The sequence below is a fragment of the Narcine bancroftii genome, chromosome 1 (assembly GCF_036971445.1).
Source record: "Narcine bancroftii isolate sNarBan1 chromosome 1, sNarBan1.hap1, whole genome shotgun sequence".
NCBI classification, from domain to species: Eukaryota; Metazoa; Chordata; class Chondrichthyes; order Torpediniformes; family Narcinidae; genus Narcine; species Narcine bancroftii.
The window spans coordinates 8,615,409-8,633,111 of NC_091469.1; the positions used below are offsets into that span (position 1 = coordinate 8,615,409).

The 17,703-nt window shown below is 40.9% G+C and overlaps 1 non-coding gene across 1 annotated transcript; it reads left to right on the top strand.

The window, feature by feature from the left end:
* Positions 1-3,151: 3,151 nt before the first annotated feature.
* Positions 3,152-3,258, top strand: LOC138752106 (U6 spliceosomal RNA). Its single transcript, XR_011350380.1, has one exon. It is a non-coding gene; the product is annotated as a U6 spliceosomal RNA (small nuclear RNA).
* The last annotated feature ends 14,445 nt before the right edge of the window (positions 3,259-17,703 follow it).

The following is a 17,703-nucleotide window of genomic DNA, read 5'->3' on the forward strand; positions in this document are numbered from 1 at the left end:
GACGTGGATTGATCTCCCAGGAGCATCAGAGGCTAAAAGGTGACCAGATGGAGGTTTCTAAAATCATGAAAGGCATTGATATGGTGAATGATCGGAATCTTTTCATCAGGGTAGATGTGTTTCACACTGGAGGGCCTGCATTTAAGGTGAATAGGAGGGAGATGAACAGAACACTTTTTTTATTCAGAGGTTAGTGAGTGCCTGGAACAGATTGGCAGGAGTAGTGGTGGGAGCACATACAATAGGAGCATTTTGAGACTTCTCGATAGCTGAGGAATATGAAGGGAATGAAGGGATAACTATCAGATGTAAGCAGCAGAGTTTTAGTCAGATTTGGCCATCATGTTCAGCATAAACACGTGGGCTGAGGGGCCTCTTTCTGTGCTGTATGTTCCATGTTCTAAACTTTTGAAGGGCCTATCATTTGAAAGCTTTGCTCTGTCTGGTTTCTGTTTGATGAAAGAGTGAAACAGAACTTCCATCAAGACTCAAGAGGCCCAACCTATATAGCAGTTATATAGTAGAACAGTATGGAACCTAGAACAGTACAGCATAGGAACAGACCCTTTGGTCCATGTGTCTGTGCTGAATCTGGTGACCAAATCAAACTAAAAGCCTGATCCTTGGAGTTGATAGATATCCATCCCTCCTCTTCATATTCATGTTCAAACTACTTTTCCAAACTGTTCCTGGAAAGTTCTGTGAACAGTGTTTCAACCCAGAGAGCAGTCAATACCTGAGAGAGGTAACACCCTTAAAGGAACTTTGATGCAGGTTTCCATCCTGGCCCCAGCCACCTAAATGCTGAAGCCACCGTTGCATCTCCAGGTGACCCCGACTGTGAATGTACCATTGCCCCCAGTGCCTCTGCTGACATAGGTACTCATCCCGGTCTCAATCAATCCCATTCTGCCATCCATATGGACTCCATTGCCAGTTCCCACACCAAACTCAACCTCCACAAAGCTAACACCTTGGATACTTCTGCTACTGGATCCCACTGCCTCATTCCACCCCCCCCTCGATGACTTACCCTTCTCTATCCCTTCACATCTTTCGCTACTCACACCCATCTACTCTTTTGAACTCCCGCTATCTTCCCACACCCTTGCCCTCAGAATTCCTCATTTTCCCCTACTCCCCTCTGCTCCCCCTTTCTTCCCACCCTAGCTTTGATCCCTTCATCTTCCCACCAACTCCTCTCTAAGGTCCCCCTTTCTTCCCACCTCAAGTCATCATACTTTCTCATTTCATCCCCTCGCCTCTGAAACCCTTCCTTCCACTTTCCTCCTCTGACCTCCCCTATCTGCCACCTCCCTCCTCTGACTTCCTCAACCCTCCATCTCTCCCACAGCCCCCCCATTTCTATTCAGAGAACTATCCCTTCCCCAATTAACTCCTTTTTTCACATACTCTCGCACCCCTCCACCTATGATGTCTAGCCAGTGCCCCTGTGCTCCTCTCCCCACTCCTTCACCCCACCATTTTATTTCAGGCACCTGTCTGCTTTTAACACATTCAAGGCACTGACTACAATGGGGAAGGGGAAGAGTGGGATGGAAAGGGTGGTATACATCTCTCTTGCCTTGGATTTTAGCATAAACCTTTGCCACTTTCACCAGTGATCATCAAGGAATATCTCAGTTGTGTCATTTAATGACAAGGTAGAGTTTGAAGAGAAAATAAATTGAGATTAAAGCATGGAGACTGGGAACTGCATGCAAGATCAAAGTAAAAGACGATGTTCAAGTTGATTGTTATCTGATTGCACATATATAACCCAAAGAATCAGCATATTTCTGGACCATAGTGCACACATGTGGACACACAGTACACCCTACACACAAATGACATATATATATATATATATATATATATACACAAATGACATATATATATATATATATATATATAGTGATAAATAACATGAATTTATAGAAGTGTTCCATAGTCTTTGCCTGTGGGAAGAAGCTATTTCCCAGGTTGGTAGTGCTGGTTTTATGCTCCTGTACCCCTTCCTTGAAAGTAGTGTCTCAAAGATACTGTGGGCTGTTTAATTTATATGTAGTATAGATGATGTAGAAAATTGTATTGAACTATTTGAAATCTGGCATTAATCGCATTTCTATCACTCTTGACAGAATCTGGACCATATTTCTTCTTGAATTTGTTTATTTAAATCTTTTTTCCCATCTTTGTTTAGATTTATATAAATCCTTTTTCCCCATAGTATCTTGCAATTTTATATACATATTAGAAATAAATTTCTCAATAAATGTATTTGTAATTAAATGTTCAAATTGACTTTGCTCCGGAAGTCTTTCATTTTTACTTAATTTCCTTTTAAAATATGATTTAGTTGATAATATGCAAAATTGTTTTATTTTGTATATTTTGCTTTCAGTTGTTCAAAAGTCAGAAAAGAATCCTAAAAAAAACAATCTTTTCTCCTCTGTAAACCTTTACTGCACCAACGATCAAATAAAGAATGATTCATAGTAAAAGGAACAAGTTGATTATGTCTTAACATCATTTTGGTTATTTGATAATATTTAATTCCTCTCTCCACATGGATCCTGTTCCAGATCTTCACAAATGTTGTAAAATCGGTACTTCTATTTTCCCTTTTAGTAATTCATTATTCCACTTAAACAGAAATTGCTCTGGAGTAACCTCTCCAGTTTATTCATCTCAATTTGAACCCAAGCTGTTTTTTTTCACCAGCTTGATAATAGGATGACAAAAATCTTAATTGAGCTGCTTTATAGTAATTTTTAAAATTTGGTAATCTTCGTCCTTCTTATTCATATTACCAAGTTAAATCAAATGGACTTTTCTCCAATTATTCCGATAAATGTTTTCGATGTAATAAGGTAATACATGCGGTTTGGTCCTGTGTAAAAGTGGAAGAATTTTGGAAGGATTTTAATATATTATTAGGACAAAAATTATGAAGATAAAAGTACAAAAAGATTTGAGAATATTTGTGCTTGGTAATATATATGAACCAGATTTGAAATAGAAGTTGGAAAAATATCAAACAATATTTTTGAGTTTAGCAATAGCGGCAGCGAAGGAATGTGTAGCAATTACATGGAAAACATAGAATTTTGTATCAATAGATAGAATAGAACATTGAAATGAAAACTGTGTGCTCACTTCAGCAGCACATGCATTAAAATTGGAATGATACAGAGAAGATTAGCATGGCCCCTGCGCAAGGATGACACGCAAATTTGTGAAGCGTTCCATATTTAAAAAAAAAAGAAATGCAAACTGTATCCCATCAGAAAAAAAATACATAGTTTAAGGAATCAGATTAAGAGTTTTTATAAGATCTGGGAACTGTATATTGATTTCGTGAATAAAAGTCCATCCACATCGTTCACGTCACCTGTTCCTCTCAGCTAACAGTCAATAACTAATAGTTAAAAAATAAAATAACTATGGTAATAATAGCAAATGTATAGATTTAGGTGTTTTTCTTTCTTTTTTTTTCTTCAAGGGGTAGGAGGGAAGGGGTGGGAAAGAAATAGAAAGCAATGTATCATTTTGTATTATGTTGTTATAAGGTATCTATTGAGTTAATGTTTGTATATTGATCCAAATGATAAATAAAATTTAAAATATATATATATACTGTGGGCTGGATAGTAAGGGTCTTCAATGATTCTTTGAGCCTTCTTTAAGCACCACACCTTGTAGATATCGTCGATAGAAGGTAAGGCGGCTCCAGTGATCTTCTCATCCTTCATACTGACCCCTAATCTGATGCTTTGCCGCCAAGACACTCTCTATTATGCTCCTATTGAATGTTTTTAGGATGGTGGCTGGTAGCCTTGGCCCTCCTTAAACTCCTTAGGATGTCAAAGAGGCGATGAGAGGTGAGGACCTCTATAAATTATTATCATTAAAGAGGTAGTCCTGATCAAGCTAGTGAGTCTGAAGGTCAACAAATCCTTTGGTCTTTTTGGAATGTATCCTAGGGCTCTGAAAGAAATAGTTGAAATTATAGAAGATTCATTTGTGGCAGTTTTCCACAATTCTCTGGGCTCTGGGGCAGGTCCTGGTAGACTGGAAGATAGCAAATGTCACACCACTGTTTAAAAAAGGATGTGGGTATAGGGAAGATCAGTTAGCATAATGTCCATAGTTGAGAGAGAACATTCTTGAAGTGATCATTTAGGAAGTAATAGTGAGATATCAGGAAATAAATTGTTCCATCAGGCAAATGCAGTATGGATTCTGTTTGACACATTTTTTTGGAATTCCTTGATGATATCATGAGTGAAGTGGCTAGAGGGGAACAAATGGAAATTGTATACTTGGATTTCCAGAAGGCATTCAGTAAGGTCCTCCATAACATAAGGGTGCATGGAGTTGGGACTAATAGATCAGCATGAATAGATGGATTAGAAAACTAACAGAAGGCAGAGAGTTGAGATAAATGGTTTCTTTGGTTAGAAATCAATGATAAGTGGAGAGCCTTAGGGATCAGTGCTGGGCCTGCAATAGTTCATGACTTACATTAATGATTTGGAAGATGGGGCCAAGGGCTGTGTATCTATGTTTACTTATCATATTCCTCCCACCCATGCACCTGTCTTAAATGTTGACAGTGAATCCAAATCCTCCAGCTCTGCTGGCCCTCATTCCACGCTCTCATCACATTAGTCCATGGGTTAAGAATTCCCCCGAATGTTCCCCCTAAACATTTCACATTTCACCTTTAACTCATGTCCTCTCTTTCTTCTCTCATCTAACCTCAGTGGATAAAACCTGTTTGAATTTTCCCTATCTATACCCCTCATAAATGTATATATCAAATCTTGCCTCATTCTCCGGCACTCCAGGGAATTAATTTCTAAGCTATTTAACCTTTTCCTATAATTCAGCTCTTCAAATCCTAGCAACATCAATTATATATTTTCTCTGCACTCATTCGATCTTATTGATAATTTCCCTGCAGTTAGGTGACCAAAAATTGCACATAAAACTCCCAATGGTTTTATGCAACTTCAGCATAACGTCCAAACTCCTGTACTAAATATTTTAATTTAAGAAGGCTAATGTGACAAAAGCTCCTACCTAGTTCCTATGACCCTACCTACTTCTGCTGCCACTTTCAGGGAATTATGTAACTCTGTTCCCAGAACTTGCCCTTCTGCCGCCCTCCACAGTTCCCCATCATTTACTATGTAAATCATACCTTGGTTTGTCTTTCCAAGGTACAACACCTCACATTTGGCCGCATTAAAATCCATCTGCTATTTTGTAGCCCATTTTTCCAGCAGATCCAGATCCTGCTGCAAGCTTTTGAAGCCTTCCTCGCTGACCACTGCACCACGTGTCTTCTGCAAATTTAATGATTCAGTTTATCACATTATCATCCAGGTTGTCGAGACATCCATTCAAAGTTCAAAAGGAAGCAGGGATGATATTTGGTAGGAGGTATAGCCCCAGGGATTACAATCTAAGAATAAGGAGATGGTACTTCAGACTGAGTTGAGAAGAAATCAAAAATTAGGAAATCTTTGGATTTACTAGTATGGGAAGAAGGTGAATGTTCAGCCACTGACAGGTTGATTGGTTTTGATTTGGGATTTGTGGAATATAGGGATACATCAGAAATTGGTGCTGAGGTAAAAGAAAAGATTTAAATGGATGTTGCCGGCATTTGAGGAATTGAGTTACAGGGACTTTATTTCATGGATCGCAGAAGAATGAGGGAAGATTTGATGAAGGTATACAAAATTATAAGGGGTACAGTTAGATTAAACGTAAACAGGCTTTTTCCATCGAGGTGAAATGAGACAAGAATCAAAGGACGTATGTAAAGGGTGAAATGTGAAATTTTTGAGGGGAACATTAGGGGAAAATTCAGGCAGAAGGTGGTGAGAGTCTGGAATTAGCTACCAATGAAGGTGGTGGATGGTGGTTAAATTTCAATTCTTGAGAGAAGATTGGATAGGTCCATGAATGGGAGGGATATGGAGGACTATGGTCTGAGTGCAGGTCAATGTGACTTGGCAGATTAGATGGGTTGAAGGGCCTGTTTCTGTGCTGTTGTGTTTATAGTTCCATGATTCTATCAACCTTGATCTTACTGGATGGAACAGCAGGTGCCAATTCCAGCTTCTATTTCTTCTCTTGCTGTGATTGCAGATGCTGTCCAACAACTTACAAGCAATTCAGAAAGACTTCCAGCAGGGCCACTAGTGTGACGCTGGGATGACTCTCACTTTCCCTCCCCCCCACCCCCACCCCATCCTCACTCTCTCTCTGATGGAGCGGTGTGGAGACTAATTTCAACACTTAAACCACTGTACCAGTTGAAGTTTTCTGTCGGATTTTAATGATCAAATAAAGAAAATCATTTTTTTCTAGTCATTAGAATGTAAATTATGAGACTGCATGTATCTACAGCTACTTTTAATGTCACAGGCTGACCTTTCATCTGACAAAGCTTTATTTTCATATTTTATAAAGCAGAATCTTGCTCTCTTTCCCTGAGTGAGACTGCTTCTTCCAGGAGGTTTTCAACACAGACTGGACAGATCTGTTGCTTGCAGTGGCTGCGAGATGCAACCAGTGATTAGAACAAAAAAAAATCAGTGGCTTGAAGCAAGCACGTCAGCTGTGAACAAGGAGATTTCAAGAACACACACACCATCCCCTGTAATTCAATTGATGAAAATTTCCTCTTTCAATTGTCCTTCAGCTTCTGGTGAAGGTCCAACGAGGAATATGCTGTGCACTTTTGAATGGAATTCTCATTCCTTGGATTTATCCAAACCTGATATCTCTCCAACCATTCAAATACCATACATGCAAAGGCTCATGGACATTGCAAGACCTGCTGCGTTCCCCCAGCATATCAGCGTGTTTACTACATTCACAGCATCTACTGATTTTTATGTTTTACAAAAATATCCTTTTACAAATGGGCTTTGAATGAATATGTAGTTAACTTGAGGTTTGAGGTTTTGAAACATAATTCATGCATTTGTATTCCTTGACCAGGTTTCAAAGGAGAGGCCTAATCCTTTCAGAGGCTGCTTATTTTGGAATGTGGGTGTATTTTTAAAAACTTCTGGCTGCTTTGAATTCCAGGAAGCAAGAGATTATCAAAGACAGCAATAAATTTATAATTATATTCTGGAGCTGTGGTTCTCAGCACTTATCCACTCACAATCTGCTTGAAATGTTCCTTTTCTACAAGTTGGGAAACACTGCACACGAGCATTCCTCATCAACTCAACTTATTAAACGTGCTCGGCTCATTATTTCTCAGATTGCAGAAGGCTGAGGGTGACTTTATGGAGGCTCTGAAACAGGAGGGGCATGGATAAAATGAATACCCACAGTTTTCTTCCCATTGAAGAAATGATAGTGCCAGAGCGAATAAATAAGAGGAAACTGATAGGCGGCGTTTTCACTCAAAAGTTACCTGAAAAGTGGATGTCCTCTCCGTGGGCTTAAGTAAGGCCTCAACAAGGACCCGCATGGGAGGTTCATCAGAAAGGTTCAGTCGCCCTGTATTTATGATGAGGTAGTAAATTGGAATCAGACATTGACTTTATAGGGAGAATCCAAAGAGTGCTCATGGATGATTAACTCCCTGACCGGAGGCTTGTGATGTGGTGTGCCTCAAAGATTGGTGCTTGGCTCACTGTTGATAATCATCTATTTCAATGATCTAAATACGTATAATGTGGTAAATTGGATCAGCCAGTTGACACAATGATTGGAGGTGTAGTTGACTGAGAGGAAGACTTTCAAAGCTTGCAGTCTGGACCAGCTGGATAATATGGGCTGCAAAATGGAATGTAATGCAGACAAATATGAGGTGTTGCCCTTTGGAAGGACAAAATAGAGTAGGTCACACATGGCAAATGGTAGTGTACTGAGGAGAGCAGTTGACAGAGGGATCTAGGACCTTAAGAATGTTTTACTATTATTTTATATTCAATGTATTATTGTTATTATATTAATATATTAAATGAGTTGTATATTCTGTATCTTCTTAAAACATTAAATATTTAAAAAAAAGGAATTGAAGAACTAAGTTACAGGGAGAGGTTAAACAGGTTAGGACTTTATTCCCTGGAATGAAGAATGAGGGGAGTTTTGATGGAGATATACAAAATTCTAATGTGTATAGATAGAGTAAATGCAAACAGGCTTTTTTCCACTGAGGTTATGTGAGATAAAAATGAGAAAACATGGGCTAAGGGTGAAGGGGGGAAACCTTAAAGGGAACAAAGGGGAATTTCTTCATCCAGAGAGTGTGAAATGAGCTTCCAGCTGAATTGGTAAATACAAGCTCAATTTTGATATATGAGGAAAAATCTGGGCTGGTAGATAGATCGGAGGGGTATGGAGGGATCTGAACTGGGTGCAGGTGAGTGGAACAAGCCAGAAACATAGTTCAACACAGACTAAAAGAGTCAAATAACTTGCTCCTGTGATGTAGTTTTCTATGGTTCTATGTCCTTATTTTACCAGCTTCTAACACTACTGTAGAAAACTTACCCTGACTTCACCTCTAAACTTTCCTCCCCTCACCATGTACAGAACTCCTCTGATACTGTATTTGCCACTGTCTCCCTGGGGAAAAATGATGCAGGTCTCCAACCTATCTACGCCTCTCATAATCTTGGAGACCTCTATTAAGTTACTTCTCATCCTTTGTCGGACCAAAGGGAAAAGCTGTAGCTTTATTAACCTTGCCTCATAAGACATATTGCCAAATCCAGACCACATCATGGGTAAATCTTCTCTGCACCTTCTCCAAAGCCTCTTCCTGGAATGAGGCAACCAGAACTGAGCATAATAATCCAAACATCATCTGGCCAGAGTTTTATCGAGCAGTAACTTTAGCTGAATTCCCTCACTAATGAAGGGTAGCATACAATAAGCCTTTTTAACTACCCGATCAACCTGCATGGCAACCTTGAAAGTTCTATAGATTTGCACCCCAAGGCCCATCTTTTCTTTCACCCTGTTAAGTATTCTACCATTAACCATACTCTTCACCTTCAAGTTTAACCTTCCAAAATGCACAATTTCACACTCGCCTGGATTGAAGTCTGTCTGCCACTTCTCCACTCAACTCCGCATCCTGTCTATATCCTGTGTAATCTATGACAACAATGATTTTCTAAACAAATTTACCATGGAAGACCTTGGTACCTTACTGAAGTCCATACACTCCATATCTACCACCCTTTATGGGATTTGCAAATACAAAATGGATTGTGCTTGCCTGAAAGGGAATCCAGATAGTCCAGTCCTCAGACAAAACTTTGAGCCACTGAGAGCATCAGTCTTGGATACAAAACAAGAAGGAAAAAAAGGAAAGAAAGAAAAGGACAGGGTGAAAGAAAAGGATGCTCAAATCAAAATTTTTCTTCTGATACTAAAGGAATTACCACCAAAACTAAAGCATTGGATAACAAATGGGGGAAGCCAGGGCAGAAGTCAGGTTGCAGTGTGAAGAATCCAAGATAAATAAGAAGTCTAGCTGGGCTGAAGACCTCGAGCAAACAGTTCCTCTCAAATAACTGTTTGATCATGAGTTGAGCCAGCAAGGTGGACCGACAATGCTTGGCAGGATGTTCGAGCAAGTAGCCGAAGACTCCGTCAAGGCACTGCAGGCCTCATTCACTGGCTTAATGGAACTGGAACAGATGTTGTAAAGTCCCAAGTGAAATGCAGGAGATGGAGACTCAATCAGAAGTGTCTGAAAGTTCAGATGTGAATCCTGATGATAGTATTTTGAAGGTTATGAGCTCAGGAAGATCTTCAAAGTCTTCAAAGGCATCTAGAACAAGTACAGCTTCTCATGCTTCAGGCATATCAGCTTTGCATGCTAAGGCCCAAGCAGACTTGGCTATTGTCTGTGCACAAAAACAGTGGCTTGAGAAAATATATGCTTTAGAGGATAGGGAGGTTCAAATCAAGAATCAACAACTGAAGTTACAAATGGCTAGTGAAGAAGAAAATAGATTATTGAAGAGACAAAATAAAAGACTAGATCTTGAGGAACAATGTGCTATGAAAGTGGCTAAAGTGAAAGCATTAGCTCAGGCTTTTGTGAGATTTGTCACTCAAAGTAACATAACCAAAGGGCTATTACCTAACCTTCCAGAAGAGCCATGAATAACACAGCCACAAGAAACATATATACTCGAGCAAGGAGCCACAGGTGTCGCTGCTAATGCTCAAATGACAATGATCTATGCTATGGAAAGAGCTAGCAAACTTCAATCTCTTCAGAGCACACACTATAAGGATCTTCCCAAAAGGAGGGTATTTCAAAAAATTCAACCATGCAAGTTGATCATATTCAACCATTGATGTCTCTTCATATGGCTGGAGAACCAGGATCCACCAATGCCATCACTTACAACCCAAGGATCCATCAACGCCATCATTTACAACCCAAGGATCCACCAATGCCATCACTTACAACCCAAAGATCCATCAATGCCATCACTTACAACCCAAGGATCCATCAATGCCATCACTTACAACCCAAGGATCCACCAATGCCATCACTTACAACCCAAGGATCCATCAATGCCATCACTTACAAACCAAGGATCCATCAATGCCATCACTTACAACCCAAGGATCCATCAATGCCATCACTTACAACCCAAGGATCCACCAATGCCATCACTTACAACCCAAGGATCCATCAATGCCATCACTTACAACCCAAGGATCCATCAATGCCATCAATTACAACCCAAGGATTCACCAATACCATCACTTACAACCCAAGGATCCACCAATGCCATCACTTACAAACCAAGGATTCACCAATGCCATTACTTACAACCCAAGGATCCATCAATGCCATCACTTACAACCCAAGGATCCACCAATGCCATCACTTACCACCCAAGGATCCATCAATGCCATCACTTACAACCCAAGGATCCATCAATGCCATCACTTACAAACCAAGGATTCACCAATGCCATCACTTACAACCCAAGGATCCATCAATGCCATCACTTACCACCCAAGGATCCATCAATGCCATCACTTACAACCCAAGGATCCACCAATGCCATCACTTACAACCCAAGGATTCATCAATGCCATCACTTACAACCCAAGGATCCACCAATGCCATCACTTACCACCCAAGGATCCATCAATGCCATCACTTACAACCCAAAGATCCACCAATGCCATCACTTACAAACCAAGGATCCATCAATGCCATCACTTACAACCCAAGGATCCATCAATGCCATCACTTACAACCCAAGGATCCATCAATGCCATCAATTACAACCCAAGGATTCACCAATACCATCACTTACAACCCAAGGATCCACCAATGCCATCACTTACAAACCAAGGATCCATCAATGCCATCACTTACAACCCAAGGATCCATCAATGCCATCACTTACAACCCAAGGATCCATCAATGCCATCAATTACAACCCAAGGATTCACCAATACCATCACTTACAACCCAAAGATCCACCAATGCCATCACTTACAAACCAAGGATCCATCAATGCCATCACTTACAACCCAAGGATCCATCAATGCCATCACTTACAACCCAAGGATCCATCAATGCCATCAATTACAACCCAAGGATTCACCAATACCATCACTTACAACCCAAGGATCCACCAATGCCATCACTTACAAACCAAGGATTCACCAATGCCATTACTTACAACCCAAGGATCCATCAATGCCATCACTTACAACCCAAGGATTCATCAATGCCATCACTTACAACCCAAGGATCCACCAATGCCATCACTTACCACCCAAGGATCCATCAATGCCATCACTTACAACCCAAAGATCCACCAATGCCATCACTTACAAACCAAGGATCCATCAATGCCATCACTTACAACCCAAGGATCCATCAATGCCATCACTTACAACCCAAGGATCCATCAATGCCATCAATTACAACCCAAGGATTCACCAATACCATCACTTACAACCCAAGGATCCACCAATGCCATCACTTACAAACCAAGGATCCATCAATGCCATCACTTACAACCCAAGGATCCATCAATGCCATCACTTACAACCCAAGGATCCATCAATGCCATCAATTACAACCCAAGGATTCACCAATACCATCACTTACAACCCAAAGATCCACCAATGCCATCACTTACAAACCAAGGATCCATCAATGCCATCACTTACAACCCAAGGATCCATCAATGCCATCACTTACAACCCAAGGATCCATCAATGCCATCAATTACAACCCAAGGATTCACCAATACCATCACTTACAACCCAAGGATCCACCAATGCCATCACTTACAAACCAAGGATTCACCAATGCCATTACTTACAACCCAAGGATCCATCAATGCCATCACTTACAACCCAAGGATCCACCAATGCCATCACTTACCACCCAAGGATCCATCAATGCCATCACTTACAACCCAAGGATCCATCAATGCCATCACTTACAAACCAAGGATTCACCAATGCCATCACTTACAACCCAAGGATCCATCAATGCCATCACTTACCACCCAAGGATCCATCAATGCCATCACTTACAACCCAAGGATCCACCAATGCCATCACTTACAACCCAAGGATTCATCAATGCCATCACTTACAACCCAAGGATCCACCAATGCCATCACTTACCACCCAAGGATCCATCAATGCCATCACTTACAACCCAAAGATCCACCAATGCCATCACTTACAACCCAAGGATCCATCAATGCCATCACTTACAACCCAAGGATCCATCAATGCCATCACTTACAACCCAAGGATCCACCAATGCCATCACTTACAACCCAAGGATTCATCAATGCCATCACTTACAACCCAAGGATCCACCAATGCCATCACTTACCACCCAAGGATCCATCAATGCCATCACTTACAACCCAAAGATCCACCAATGCCATCACTTACAACTCAAGGTCCTACACCTATGGCATCAATTCAAGATCTGTTTTCTCCATTCACCTCAAGACCATGGTGGACAAGACAATATAATATCTCTTCTAGCAAAACCAAATGAGATTTCTGCTATGTTAGCGCAGCAACAAGGTTCATATGGTTTACCTCAGAAGGAAATTCTAGTTTTTAATGAAGATCCATTACAGTATCTGATGTTCATGAAATCTTTTGAACATCACATTGAAATTAATACTAAAAATGTTAAAGATTGTCTTTATTACTTGGATCAGTATACTGGAGGACAGGTGAGGGAGTTAGTCAAAAGTTGCCAATCTATGAATCCAGAACAAGGTTTTAAAAGGGTAAAAGGATTATTGTATCATAATATGGTGATAAACATAAAATGGCAGGGACCACATAGACAAGATTCTTTCTTGGTCATCAGTAAAATCAGAGGACACAAAGACTTTACAAGCATATGCTCCCTTTCTGAGAGGATGTAGTCTTTGGCTTGGCTTCGCGGACGAAGATTTATGGAGGGGGTAAAAAGTCCACGTCAGCTGCAGGCTCGTTTGTGGCTGACCAGTCCGATGCGGGACAGGCAGACACGATTGCAGCGGTTGCAAGGGAAAATTGGTTGGTTGGGGTTGGGTGTTGGGTTTTTCCTCCTTTGCCTTTTGTCAGTGAGGTGGGCTCTGCGGTCTTCTTCAAAGGAGGCTGCTGCCCGCCAAACTGTGAGGCGCCAAGATGCACGGTTTGAGGCGTTATCAGCCCACTGGCGGTGGTCAATGTGGCAGGCACCAAGAGCTTTCTTTAGGCAGTCCTTGTACCTTTTCTTTGGTGCACCTCTGTCACGGTGGCCAGTGGAGAGCTCGCCATATAATACGATCTTGGGAAGGCGATGGTCCTCCATTCTGGAGACGTGACCCATCCAGCGCAGCTGGATCTTCAGCAGCGTGGACTCGATGCTGTCGACCTCTGCCATCTCGAGTACCTCAACGTTAGGGGTGTGAGCGCTCCAATGGATGTTGAGGATGGAGCGGAGACAACGCTGGTGGAAGCGTTCTAGGAGCCGTAGGTGGTGCCGGTAGAGGACCCATGATTCGGAGCCGAACAGGAGTGTGGGTATGACAACGGCTCTGTATACGCTTATCTTTGTGAGGTTTTTCAGTTGGTTGTTTTTCCAGACTCTTTTGTGTAGTCTTCCAAAGGCGCTATTTGCCTTGGCGAGTCTGTTGTCTATCTCATTGTCGATCCTTGCATCTGATGAAATGGTGCAGCCGAGATAGGTAAACTGGTTGACCGTTTTGAGTTTTGTGTGCCCGATGGAGATGTGGGGGGGCTGGTAGTCATGGTGGGGAGCTGGCTGATGGAGGACCTCAGTTTTCTTCAGGCTGACTTCCAGGCCAAACATTTTGGCAGTTTCCGCAAAGCAGGACGTCAAGCGCTGAAGAGCTGGCTCTGAATGGGCAACTAAAGCGGCATCATCTGCAAAGAGTAGTTCACGGACAAGTTTCTCTTGTGTCTTGGTGTGAGCTTGCAGGCGCCTCAGATTGAAGAGACTGCCATCCGTGCGGTACCGGATGTAAACAGCGTCTTCATAAACATAAAATGGCAGGGACCACATAGACAAGATTCTTTCTTGGTCATCAGTAAAATCAGAGGACACAAAGACTTTACAAGCATATGCTCCCTTTCTGAGAGGATGTAGTAACACAATGGAAAATAGTGTACATTTGCAAGAGCTGAATTTGCTCGCTAATCTATTATTATAAACAAATTGCCTTATAAGATGAGGGATTTATGGAAAACTAAAGTTGCAGAGCTTACGATACTTCCCAAAAGAGACACCACTTTTGAAGGTATTGCACAATTTTTGGAATGGTATGTGCATGTATGTACCAGTATTTGGAAATATTAAGTGCACTTCAATAGTTCCTGAAGATATAAAGAAGTCTAAGTCATTGTCTCAGGAGAAATCAAAGGGAAATACCTTTGTTACTGCTGTGTCAGATACAAGCACAGGAAAGAACAAGGAAGCAAAGGAGCGGAAGGTCAGACTGTTCACAAAAGCTGTTTGTATTGGAAAGATAAGCAAGCTTTAGAAAGATGTTCACAATTGGAGAAAAAGTCATATGATGAGAAATTAACCTTTTTAAAGAAGAATGGAATATGTTTTGGTTGCTTGTGCAAAGGACACATCAGCAGAACTTATAAAAAGTGATTCAGTTGTGATATATGCCATCCCATGTAACTGAATACTCAACAAAGTAAAGTTGAGAAGGAAGTCAAACAATCTGAATTCAAGACTAAAGATGCAGTCTGAGAGGGTGCTTCAGCTTTGGTTCAGAGCTAAAAAGGGAGTTTCATATGAAGACCTACACATTTCTTGATGCGGGAAGTACTGCATCATTTTAAACTGTTGAATTAGTGAATAAGCTTATTCTTCATGGAAAAAAGATCACAGATCTTATTGAAGACAATGAATAATGAAAAGAGCATTGAAATTAATATAGTTTCACGTTTAGAGATTTCTGGATTAAATAGCAATGAATTTTGCGATCTTCCAATTGTATATACTCAGAAGACTATCCCTGTGAATAAGGAGAATATTCCACATCAGGATGATATCAGCCAATGGGCTCATCTAAAAGATGTTTGCTCACCTAAGATTGATGCCAAAATTAAGATGTTAATTGGATTAGATGTACCAAAAGCTCTTGAACTTCTAGAAGTCATAAAGAGTCAAAATGATGGACCTTATGCTGTAAGAACATTGCTTGGACGGACAATTAATGGATGATTAGGAAGAAAAATAAATAATGATCAGGAGACATTGAAAGAGATTTTCATGAATGTCTCACAGATATTCAAGAACCTTCGAAGGAGGACAAGCAGTTTCTGGATTTATTTATAAATTCTGTTCAACATATTGATGGTCATTACTGCATAGCATTACCTTTGAAGAAAAGGGAAATTTATATGCCAGATAATAAAATAATTGCAGAACAGCGTAGGCTGAATTTAAAGAGAAAATTCAAGAGAAATTCTTTCATTTGGAATATGCAATGTCATGTTGGACATGATCGCCAAGAGTTATGTAGAAAAGGTATCAGAAGACATTTTGGAACATAAAGATGGTAAAAAATGGTATTTACCTCATCATGGAGTTATACATCCACAAAAGAAGAAACTTAGCGTAGTATTTGATTGTGGAGAATCAATTCTTTTGTCACTTACTCAAAAATTCAATTAATATCATGAGCCATGACATGCCCCCTACAGAGCCTTGCTGACTATTTCTGAGAAGACAATGCTTCTCTAAATGTTTGTCAATCCTGTCCTGAAGAATCCTCTCCAAGAGATTGCCCACCACTGAAGTAAGACTCACTGGTGTATAATTCATTCCCCATTATCTTTTTTAAATAAGGGGACTACATTTTCTATTCGGCAACCTTCCGATACCTGCCTTGTTCCCAGTGAAGATGCAAAGATTATTGCTAATGCCCAGCAATCTGTTCCCTTGATTCCTGTAGTAACCTGGGATATATCTCTTCAGCACCCAGGGACCTATCAATCCACATGTGTTTTAGACGATCTAGCACCTACTTTTTCTTAATTTCAACATGACCCAGCACATAAATTTGTTACACTGACCTCAGATTGACCAATGTCCTTCCTTTTGGTGAATATTGAAGCAAAGTATTCATTTGGGACCTCCCTTAAGCGGCCATATCTTCACTCTTGTCATCCTTTTGCTCTTCACATATGCATTGAATGCCTTATGGTTTTCCTTAATCCTACTTGCTAAGGCCTTCTTGTACCCCCTTCTAGTTCTCCTGAGTCATTTTTTTAAGTTCTTTTCTGGTTACCATATAATTATCATGAGTCCTTTCTGACTTTTGGTTCGTCAACTTAATCTTGGGTTCCTTCTTCCTTTTCACTAGTTGTCTCACCTCTTTCATCAACCATGGCTCCCTTATCCTACAATCATTTCACTGTATCATTGGAACAAACCTATCCAAAAGCCTGCGCAAGTAATCCCTAAACATTCTTCACATTACTTTTGTGCTTTTTCCTGAGTACATCTGTTCCTGATTTACTCTCCCCAGTTCCTGCCTAATCCCATCGTAATTATCTCCTCCCCAATGAAATGCTTCACTATTTTGTCTACAGCTCTCCTTGTCCATGGCTATGATAGAGATCAGAGAGTTGTGGTCACTGTCACCAAAATGATCCCACACTGAGAGATCTGTCACTTGACCACATTCATCACCCAGTACTAGATCCAGATTGGCCTCTCCTCTCTTCGACATCCTACTTACTGTGTCAGGAATCCTTCTTGGACAGACCTGAGAAGTTCAGTTCCATCTGGTTCCACTGTTTCCATCTTTTCAGCTACTCCTAGACATTTATCTACACAAGCTGTTGATCCCGACACCTCTGCCAGTCCTGGCCACCCGTGTTCTATACCCCTGACACCTCTGTGTGTGCAGGTGTTTGTCCTAGCCCTGATCACACCTATTCCAGCATCTGTACCTACTCACTTGCAGGTTCTCAAACCTTTGCATCCTTAAGGGTGTCACCTTGGATTCCACCACCAGTGGATCCTACTGCCACATCCCCCACCGCTACTCTTTATCCTTCCCTATTCCCTAGGACCTCTCCCTGCTCATCCTTATCTACTCCTTTAAGCCACCCCCCCCCTTTCATCCCACCCCTGGGCTGTGGACAGTCTCATTTTCACCCTCCCCCCAACTC